The following is a 10,702-nucleotide window of genomic DNA, read 5'->3' as shown; positions in this document are numbered from 1 at the left end:
GCCTAGAGTGGCACCACTCCCACGTCAATCATTAATTTTGGCAAAACAAAAACTAATGATTCTCCTGCATCAGCCTTCCAGAGTGCTAGGGTTACAGGCATGTCCCACCCACCACACCTGGATAAACTTGTTCTTAACATAAATATAGGATTGGAGAGATAGCTCAGGGTAAAGAGGGTTAAGAGCGTGCAATGCTTTTATAGAAGACCTGAGTTTGGCTCCTGGCACACAAATCAGGCAGCTCACATCTGCCTGTAACTCTAGCCCTAGGGGATCCGATACCCTCTTCTAGCCCCCATGAGCATTAGCACACACTTGGCATATACGCCTTTAATCCCAGCACTCGAGAGGCAGAGCCAGGTGGATCTCTGTGAGTTGGAGGCCAGCCTGGGCTACAGAGCGAGATCCAGGACAGGCACCAAAACTACACGGAGAAACCCTGTCTCGAAAAACAAACAAATAAAAAATTAAATAAAAATAATGATGAAATAAACGTGTTTTTAAGGGTATGATAGTTGGGTGAAATGGGAGTCACAGGCGGCAGTGGCACCTAAACGTCATTACACATGTAAGTTCTCTGTCCACCATCCAGAAAACAAGAGCGTACACCAAATAAAAATCAACATATCAGAAGATGCTAAAAACCCAAAAGAAATTAACAGCTCCCAAAGCTTGCTACTTCACGTGGTGTATTCTGTGGATATGTTCTGCTTTGATTCTGAGACCCAATATACATTAATAAGTAAAATTATACCAACATTCAGAAACATGGTAACACTCCAGGCCTGGAGTTTACCCTACAAGTCAGTTCCAAGAAAGATTTCCATCTGGAAATGCCACATTAAGGATAAAATACCCTGGTTACATGAAACATACAGTTATCATGGCCCAGGCATGCATGCTGTTGATCAGGCAGGGAAAACATCTCACATCTCCCAAAAGTAAAACACTCTACCATCAAGAGAGTTTCCTCCGCAAGGATGGATAAAGCAAATCTGATTTCTATACTCAACAGAGTTCTTTCAACCACAGAGGAGGAGAAAGTCACAGCACATGCAAGAAAATGGGCACAACTGGGGTTAATGAGAGCAAATCCAGCCAATCTCAGAAAAAAATCATGTTTTCTCTCATTTGTGGGTCCTAGATTTTACAGACATATAAAGTCATGTGTCTGTGAAACTGTGTGGAAGAAGGGAAACTGAGGAAGAAAGGGAACTAACCAGAGTGGGAAACAGGGAGAAGGGGTTGGGGGAAGCTCAGCATTTATGTACTTTTGGGAAAAAGTAACATAGACCATGAACAAATAATACACACAATGGAGACTCTTTTGAAATGGAAGTTTCTCTGTAAAAAAAAAAAAGGGGGGGGGGGAGGAGAAAACAACGAAGAGCATGATGAAGAGAGTGTATTATTTCTCAGACCTTCCCAGCGGGTTGGGGCAGCAAGGTTTCGGGAAGCGGTACACTGAGTAGTAAATACCCAGCCAATGAGGAGCTTTCCCTGCTGCTGCAAGCCGGGCATGTTGGCTCCGTGAATGTGCCACTTGCCCCACCTTCTGTTCACAGCTAAAACTGTGCTCTGACTCCAGTTCCACCCAGCGAGAGCAAGCAAGGCTCCAGGCGGGGGGGGGGGGGGGGGGGGGGGGGGGGGGGGGGGGGGGGGCGGGTACCTGGGACTGGCAGGAATGTCTTCCCCATGCGGAGGATAGGACCTAGGCCCTGTTCAGACCTAGGCACATGTTCTCACACCTAGCTACACCTCTTGCCCTGGGCCTCATGTTCTCTGTTCATTGTTTTGGAGCTGGAAAGGGGCTTCAGAGGTGGAGTTAACACAACTTGGTTTTGTTTTGTTTTTTTTTTTTTCCGAGACAGGGTTTCTCTGTGTTTTGGTGCCTGTCCTGGATCTCTCTCTGTAGACCAGGCTGGCCTGGAACTCAGAGAGATCTGCCTGGCTCTGCCTCCTGAGTGCTGGGATTAAAAACATGAGCCACCACCGCCTGGCTTATTTTGTTTTTTAATGTGTAGGGCATTTGCTCAGCGGAAAGCAATGCATTCTGTAACCCTCCTCACACAATGACCAGATTTCTATTGGGTGTGTTATAAACAGAGGAGCCATCCTTCAGGCACCCTGCTCTGAGCACACCCCAATTTACAGATTTACTTTCAACTCTGGTATTTGTTTCTTGGGGGGAGTGGTGTCCTGCTAGATCTGATGGCACATGCCTATAATTCCAGCACTTAAGGCAAGAGGACCAAGAGCTCAAGGCCATCTCAAGCTATAATATCATGTTCCAGGACAGCCTGGGCTGTAGAACAAGAGACCTCGCCTCATACAATCGAAGAGAAAAAAGAAAAAGAAAATCCTTTAAGGAGAACTTGTGTTGATGAAAGAAGTTACTTACTTCTAAGTAAGCCACACTCCAGAGCGTGGAAAGGACAGACTGAATCTAATCACACAAAGAACACAAGGTTAAATGAACAGACATTAAACCATAACAGCACAATTCCAGATGTCCAGGAATTCCAAACACACATACATGAAAGTCATACAGCACATTTTCAGTATTTACTAGCTGAACAGTTTTAATTGCGCCTGTCACAAATGATAATGATCCTATTCACATTGGAGAACATATAGGTATCTATACATAGTGACTTTCTCACAAAATACACATCAATTAACAGTCTCTCGGTATTAGTAACTCGATTTCATAAATACAAAAATAAGACTATTATAGAACTGATGATCTAAAACAATATATGAATTTGATGGAGAATCAGAAGTTCAAGGCCAGTCTGCCCTATGTGAGACCCTGTCTCAAAACAAAAAACAAAATAAAACAAAAATTATTACATAGAAAATGAAAGGCAGCTACTAAACAATTTTCTAGCATAAAATATATTGCCCCAAATAAAGTTATGAGTAAAATGTGGGGAGAAAATGAGTTTAAAAATATAAGGAACAGTTGAAACATCTCTTTATTGATGTGATTTTTAAATGTATGAAGCCAGTATCAAGTTGCTACAGTATTTAAGACCATTCAACCATAAAAACAGTGTGACTTATTTTAAATGCTTCTATGGCTGTTGTTGAGACAGGGACACATGTAGCCCACACTGGCCTCTAACTACTCTGTAAGTTCTGAAAGTCTGCCTCCCGTTCTGAGTTCTGTAAGGTGTACAACACCGTACCCAGGGTTTATGTGGTGCTGGGAACCAAACCCAGGGCTGTATGCACGCTAGCCAAACACTATCAACGGAGCTGCATCCTCAGCCCTTAAAATGCTTTCCTGCTCCATGTTTTAATTAACAAATGCACAGAATATGCTGGGAATTGCATATTTTAAAAGTATCTGAACCGTTTGATTTTAAAATATATTAGCTGTAAACTTATAGACACGGCATTATGCATGGTTTCTTCAGAGTAGGTAAAATGGTTTGAGGATGAATTATCTGTGTAGATTATGGAAATATGTGGGTGAAATAACAGCCAGTGGAAAAACAGCACACTGCTACCAAGAAGAGCTACAAAGGACACTTGATGCCTACGCAATGGCTCGCAGTGACAAGAAAGAATGCCAAGTACCTTTTCCTCACAATGTAGCCCAGATTGTCCTGGAAGTCACCATGTAAGCTGGCTCCAAAATGTAATCCTAAAGCAAATTTCTGTTCAGGCAGATTCAGCTTCTAGCTAAGCCGGCTTCAGTCTTTTGGGAAAGTGAAACGCACTCTTGGAAGCTGTTGTTAGAGTCTGAGTTTAATAAGTTTACAGGCACTACTGGCTGTCATGATGCCAGCAACCCCCTTCAGTCTCAGGGACAGAACAAGCCTTAGACACCTGCCAAGACCTGATGTGACACCAACCAGGTTCTAAGGCCTTTTACAACGTGTAAGAATCTCAGCAATGGCTAGTGTTTACTACTCAGGCCAGGGAGTAGTTACAAAGCAAAAAAAAAAAAAAAAGGTAAAATATAAACAAATCAATATGTCAATATGCCTTCAAAGTTCTACTTTCCTTAGTGCAGTAATTAACAGCTTTCTTGCTTTCTATTGGATATAACTAAAAAGTCACCAGACTAGAAACGGTAGCACAGATAAAGGCCAGCCTGGGCTACATAGTGAGATTTTTGCTTCACTCCTTTTTTTAGTGAATACAGACATATACATCTGCCATATAAATATGGATAAGGAACACATAGGTCTGCTAACATTCAAAGAACTAAATGCTTTACCAGTATCACTATACAGCCTTACAATTATATTTAAACATGAGGGGGGAGAGATGTGAAAACCTCACAACAGTTCGTTCTCTCTCTCTCTCTCTCTCTCTCTCTCTCTCTCTCTCTCTCTCTCTCTCGACGCCTCTCCCCCCCCCCGCCCCCCCCCAGCCCCGCGCATGTGGTGTACCTGTGTATTCAAGCCTTCAGGTATGCTCGAGAAAGTCAGAAGACATTGGGTATCTTCCTCCATTGCCTTCTGCCTTATTGACTTCAGACACTGTCTCACTGAACCTGAAGCTCAGCCAGGCGGGCAGCCAGCAAGCCCTAACAATCCTGCTGTCTCTGCCCTAACCACACAGTGCTGGGGTTACAGGTGCAAGCTGCAACGCCCAGCTTTTTACATGGTGTTGGGAATCTGAACTCAGATCCTCACACTTGTGCAGCAAGAGTTCTGACCACTGAGCCACCTCTTTTCAAACTGTACCAGAAGCTCAGGGAAGTAATAAAAAGAGCGAGCTCTGGAGTCAACAGACCCAGGTTGAATCCAGGCTCAGTGAGCTCTGGTTTAATTGTGACTTAGTAATTTAACCATGACTGTGAGTGACTTAGCTGTGCCTCAATGTGCAAGTCTCATAACTAAGTGTTCAATAAATGTTCACTACTTACTATTATCTGCAGGAAAAAGGGTGGGGGAATCCCAAGAAATGCTAACAGTCCTTAATTTCCCCCCTGTTAACAACTCATCAAAACAATAATCATGTCAGGTGGTGGTGGTGCACATCTTTGGTCCCAGCACTCAGGAGGCAGAGGCAGGTGGATCTCTGTGAGTTTGAGGCCAGCTTGGTTGATATAGTGAGTTCCAGGCCACCCAGGGTTACATAGTACAATCTTGTCTCCAAAAGTCTCAGCCATTGTAGAACACAAAAGAAGGGCATCCAAACAGAAAAAGAGGGAGTTAAGTAATCCCTACTCACAGATGACATTAATTATGTATATTTATATAATTTATATAAATACATATATATAAAACAATGCTAACAAAAACATTAAAACTGATAAATTCAGAAAGGTTACAGAATACAAAATTAACATACAAAATGTAGTTGCTTTTTTTTTTCACCAACAGTATTGGTGAAAGTGGGAAAAAAATCGAGAAACCAATACCAGCAAAAACTTTAAATAAAATACATATGACTAAATGTAGTCAAAGAAGTGACTGACATCTGCAATGATGATTATAAAACATCAATGAAAATAACTGAAGACACTAAATTACGAGATTTCACAGAGCCTTCCCGAGTTCATAGATGGAAAAACTACTACTGTTCAAATGCCCGTAATTGTTGTTGGGGTTTTTGCTCTTTTGTTGGGGGCCCGCCACCCAGCTCCCAAATAAATCACACTTGGAGGCTTATTCTTAATTATGAATGCCCAGCCTTAGCTTGGCTTAGCTTCCAGGCAGCTTTCCTTAAGTTAACCCATCTATCTTTTTGCCTCTGGGCTTTTCCTTTTCTATTCCTGTATACCTTTCTTTGTTTCTTACTCCGTGGCTTGCTGTGTAGCTGGGAGGCTGGGTGGCTGGCCCCCGGAGTCCTCCTTCCTTCTCTGGCTCCTTCCTTCCTCACAGATTTCTCCTTCCATATATTCTCTCTTCCTGCCAGCCCCGCCTATCCTTTCTCCTGCCTTGCTATTGGCCAGTTCTTTATTAGACCATCAGGTGTTTTAGACAGGCACAGTAACACAGCTTCACAGAGTTAAACAAATGCAACATAAACAAAAGTAACACACCTTAAAATAATTTTCTACTACACGTAATACCCAAAGTGATCTACAGATTTGGTGCGATGCCCCCGAGACACCCAGACATTCTGCACAGAAACAGAACAACCACTCGTAAAATTTGGATGAAACTGTAAAAGACCCTGAATATCTTGAGCAGAGGAACAAAAGTTAAGCATTACAATGTCAGACCTTAAAACACACTACAAAGGCAACAGGCTAAGCTGTGTGGTCCTGGTACAAAGACAGCTGGTGGTTGAAATGTGGTTAATAGCATGCACTCCATCCCAAGTTCAGTTCCACCACCAAAAAGGGAGTGAGGAGCCAATGAAACAGAACAGAAAACCCCAGCGATACATGTACATATCCATACCCAAGAGACATAAACTATATACAAAACCAACTCAAAGTAAATCAGAATTAAATATAAAACCTGAAACTGCGAAACTGTCAGGAAAGACATCTCAGAACATTGCTCTGGGCAAAGTTTTCTTTGGATATGACCTCAAAAGCCCAAACAACAGAAGCAACCTTGACAAATAGGATCACATCAAAAGAGCTATTGCACATCAAAGGAAACAACCAAGAGTATGAGAACAGCCTACAGGAGAGGAAATGTTTACAAACTGTTTACCCAGCAAAAGAGGACTGTGTAAATTATATAACGACTTCAAACTGTTCAATGCACAAAATCATGAGAACAAACTATTTGCCTAGGAGTATCTAGAAATTTTTCAATAAAAGCAAAAACAAAAAGCAACAACAAAAAAAAACTACTGTGAGAGATCACCTTCAATCCCACCCAGCACTCTGGAGGCAGAAGCAGGCAGATCTCTGAGTTCAAGGCCTGCATGGTCTACATAGTGAGTTCCAGGCCAGCCAAGTCTACATAGTGAGACCCTGTATGCAAAAAACAAACAAACAAACAAAAAAGCTGTTAAAATAAAACAGGGGCACTCCTGTGATGCCACCAACTGAGAACCAGATGCAGGCTGAGCTACATGGTAAGATTATGTCTCAACAAACAAACAAACAGTTAAATAAAGAAAGCCAGATGTGGTGAAGTGCCTGTGTAATCCCATACCTTAGAGTACAGGCAGAAGATCCTGAGTTGAGGCCAGCATGGGCTACAGAGTAAGATCCAGTCTAGAAGAGGAAGAAGAGGAGGAGAAGGAATTTGGAAAATAACAAGGACTAAGGAAGATGCAGAGACATGAACTCTCTTATGCTGTGGGAACATCAATTAGTACAGCATTACAGAAAGCGGTATGGATGTTCTAAAAAAAAAAAAAAAGCAGGTATTCCACAATCCTACTGCTAGGTACATATCCAATAGAACTGGAGTCACTATGCATAAGAAACATTGGCATTCTCATGTTTTTTTTTTTATTTACATGTTTGTGTGTGTGCATGTAAGCATACGCCATGTGTGCAGGTGCCCTCAGAGGCAGTTAGTTAAGAGCATTTGTCTGGAGGACACAACTGTCTTTAACTAGGGCTCCAAGGATCTGATGCCCTCTTCTGGTCTCTGCTAGCACTGCACTTATGTGCACAAAAACATACATATATAATTTTTTTAAAGGGGGGGAGGCTTTTTTCAAAAGGAGAGAATATATAGACACAAAGGATTATTCAGCCAGCCTTCAGAACATTAGAATGAAATGGTCACTAGAAGAAAAATGGATGGAACTAAAGGGTATTATGTCAAGTTAAATAAGCTGGGTGCACAAAGACAAATACTGTATTTTCTCATTTATATGTGGAAACTAAAAAGCTGATCTTAAAGAAATATGGAATAGTGGTTATGAGAGACTAGGAAAGGTGTGGGGAAGGAGGGATGAAGAAGATGGTTAATGAGTACAGGAGTACACTCGGATAGAAGGAATCACTTCTAAAGATCAAAAGCAAAGTATGATAACTATGGTTGAAAAAAATAATTATTAGACAACAGCTAGCCTGGAGGATTTTTAATATTGCCAACTGTCTTAGGGTTTCTATTGCTGTGATGAAACACCATTACCAAAGCAACTTGGGGAGGAAAGGGTTTATTCGGTTCACTACCAAAGGAAGTCAGGACAGGAACTCAAGCAGGGCAGGAACCCGGAGGCAGGAGCCAATACAGAGGCCATGGGGGGGGGGGGGGTGCTGCTTACTGGCTTGCTCAGCCTGCTTTCTTGTAGAATCCAGGACCACCAGCCTAGGGATGGAACCACTCACAATGGGCTGGGCCTTACCCCATCAATCACTAATTAAGAAAATGCCTAACAGCTGGATCTTTTAGAATCATTTTCACAATTGAAGTTCCCTCTTTTCAGATAACTCTAGCTTGTATGTCACGTTGACATAAGACTAGTCAGCACACCAACACAAAGAAGTAATATATTTCTAACATGATAGGTATATCAAATTCTTCTGATCTCATCATTACACACACTGTATCCATGTTTTGAAATGCTACTTGACACCCCATAAATGTATAGTTACTATGTGTCATTTAAATTTAAATATATATTTTGGGGCCAGTAAGATACCTCAATAGCTTGTTGTACAAGCCTAATGACCAGGGTTCTATCCTGGTAACCCATGGTGCAAAGAGAGAATAGACTCCAGAAGGTTGTCCTCTGACCTCCACACATGTGCACCCCTACACCACACACACACACACACACACACACACACACACACACACACTAATATATTTCTAAAATATAAATACTAAACAAAGTCTCGCATTTTATGAAGTTAATGACTGAATCAAGGATAGTGTCATGTTTTAGCTAGGTACTCAGTGAAGATGACTGGCCTGAGGATTTGGTTATCAAAGTTAGTAAGCTCAGGGCTCATACCACCCATCCTAAGAAGGAAGGGTTTCAGAGCCTCTTGGTTCCCAAATAAGTTACTTTGGAGTAGTGCATATCTAGAAGTTGTTTCCATTTGCAGTCTAGTCATCCAGAGGCAAAGCAAAGGATGTACACCGTGTGGGATCCCTGCACAGCCGGCCAAAACTCTATTGATTGTTTAGCTTTCAGAGCTCTGCAGTTAATCCTGATTTAAGGCACCAATGTGCCCACCATAAGATAATGAGAACAGAGAGGCCTCAGGAAGGTTGGTCAGTCTTTAGGTACCCCTAACAGTATTCTTAGCAAGACGAAACATGAATCTGAAGAGTGGAAGGGATCTTAGAGATCACCAATCCAAACCATAATCTTCCACACGTCCCTTCATCCAGATGTAGATGACCACAGAGACTGTCACCTAGGCAATGTTGGGATGGGATAAAGGAAACACTGGATAGAGGAACACCTCTCTGAGTAAATCTGTTTGGGTTCATGCACCCAGGGAGAAACCTCTCCCGGCCCGCGCCGCAGCGGGGAGGGGGGCTAATTTCAGTGACAGCGCGCGGTAGCCGGGACACCCTCAGACTCCGGGAACCCGGCGCCAGCAAAACCCGTCGGTCGCCCAGTCTTTGGACCGCCGGCAGCCGGGGGGGCCTGCGCGTGCACCGTCCACGCGCGCCCCCCGGCTCCGTCCCGCGCAGGCGCCGTGGCTCGCGCGCGCGTCCTGCACGCCGGCTGGCTGCCGCAGCCATCGGCACCCCTTACCCGCGTGCCAGCTCCGCCGCCTCGGCCTCCAGGCTCCCGGCGGCCGCCTCGCGGGGCGCCGCCTCCTCGGCCTCCGCGGAAGCCCCGGCCTCGACCCCGCCGGCCGCCTCCGTCCCCGCCGCCTCCTCTCGCCAGCGCCGCCGCGGCTCCGGCCCGCTCTCGGTCCCCTCCGGGCCGGTCCCGACCGCCCCGCCGCCCGCGGCCACCCCGAGCCCCGCGCTCAGCCTGCATGAGGCCGCCGGGCGAGATGAGCGCGCGAGCCGCCGCCCAGAGCGCAGGCCCCACCGGAAGCGGCCGAGCACGGGCCCCGGGGATCCCGGTGCGGGCCCGGCCGGGGCGGGGACCGCAGGAGTGGTCTGCAGCGAAAGGACGCTATAGAGTCACTTAGGGTGATCGCTCTTAATTCATACGAGTATTTTTGCATAACTCCAAGCCCGAGATGTACAGTGAGGTTTTTGGTTGGTTGGTTGGTTAACTTCCTAATTGAAAGAGGATATGTCATTTTAAAATCAGGATTTAGGAAGGAGGTATGGGTCTCGGGTGAGTCCCACGTGGCAGGTGTGGACAGCAGCTCAAGTGGAGAGAGAAGAGGATAGGAAAGTGGAAAGGTGCTTGAAAATCTTGAAAAAGAACTAGTAAACGTAATTGCTGTAACTCACATTTATTGAGTGCTTGATTCTCATAGGTACTCATGATACCTTCGTTTTGCAGTGAGGTAACAGCCCTAGAGAGGTTAACTCACCTAGCAGGACTTGGCTAGACAGGGTAGCAGGAAAGTTTTAGAAAGGCCTGAGAGAGCTGGGAATGTAGCTCAGTGGTACGTACAGCTACATCCGTCTTTGGCACGGGTGAAAAAAAAAAAAAAAACACAGACGCCAAGGTTAATTCTGTCTTAGGGAAGCTACATGAAATAATGAAAGCAAACTGGTGGTGGCACGTGTGCCTTTAATCCCAACACTCGGGAGTCAAGGCAGGTGGATCCCTGAGTTCAAGACCAGTCTGGTCTACAGAATGAGTTCCAGGACTACACAGAAACCCTGTCCCAAAAGATCAAAAAATAAAAAAAAATAGTGAAAGCAAAGGATGAAAATCAACCTGGTAA

General features: G+C 44.4%; 1 non-coding gene across 1 annotated transcript; it reads right to left on the bottom strand.

Moving 5' to 3' along the window:
- Positions 1-2,016: 2,016 nt before the first annotated feature.
- Positions 2,017-2,145, bottom strand: LOC131910178 (small nucleolar RNA SNORA11). Its single transcript, XR_009379037.1, has one exon. It is a non-coding gene; the product is annotated as a small nucleolar RNA SNORA11 (small nucleolar RNA).
- Positions 2,146-10,702: the final 8,557 nt, after the last annotated feature.

Source organism: Peromyscus eremicus, chromosome 4 (genome assembly GCF_949786415.1).
Source record: "Peromyscus eremicus chromosome 4, PerEre_H2_v1, whole genome shotgun sequence".
Classification (NCBI taxonomy): Eukaryota; Metazoa; Chordata; class Mammalia; order Rodentia; family Cricetidae; genus Peromyscus; species Peromyscus eremicus.
Note: the sequence above shows the minus strand (reverse complement) of the source record. Positions and strands in the feature narration are given on the sequence as shown.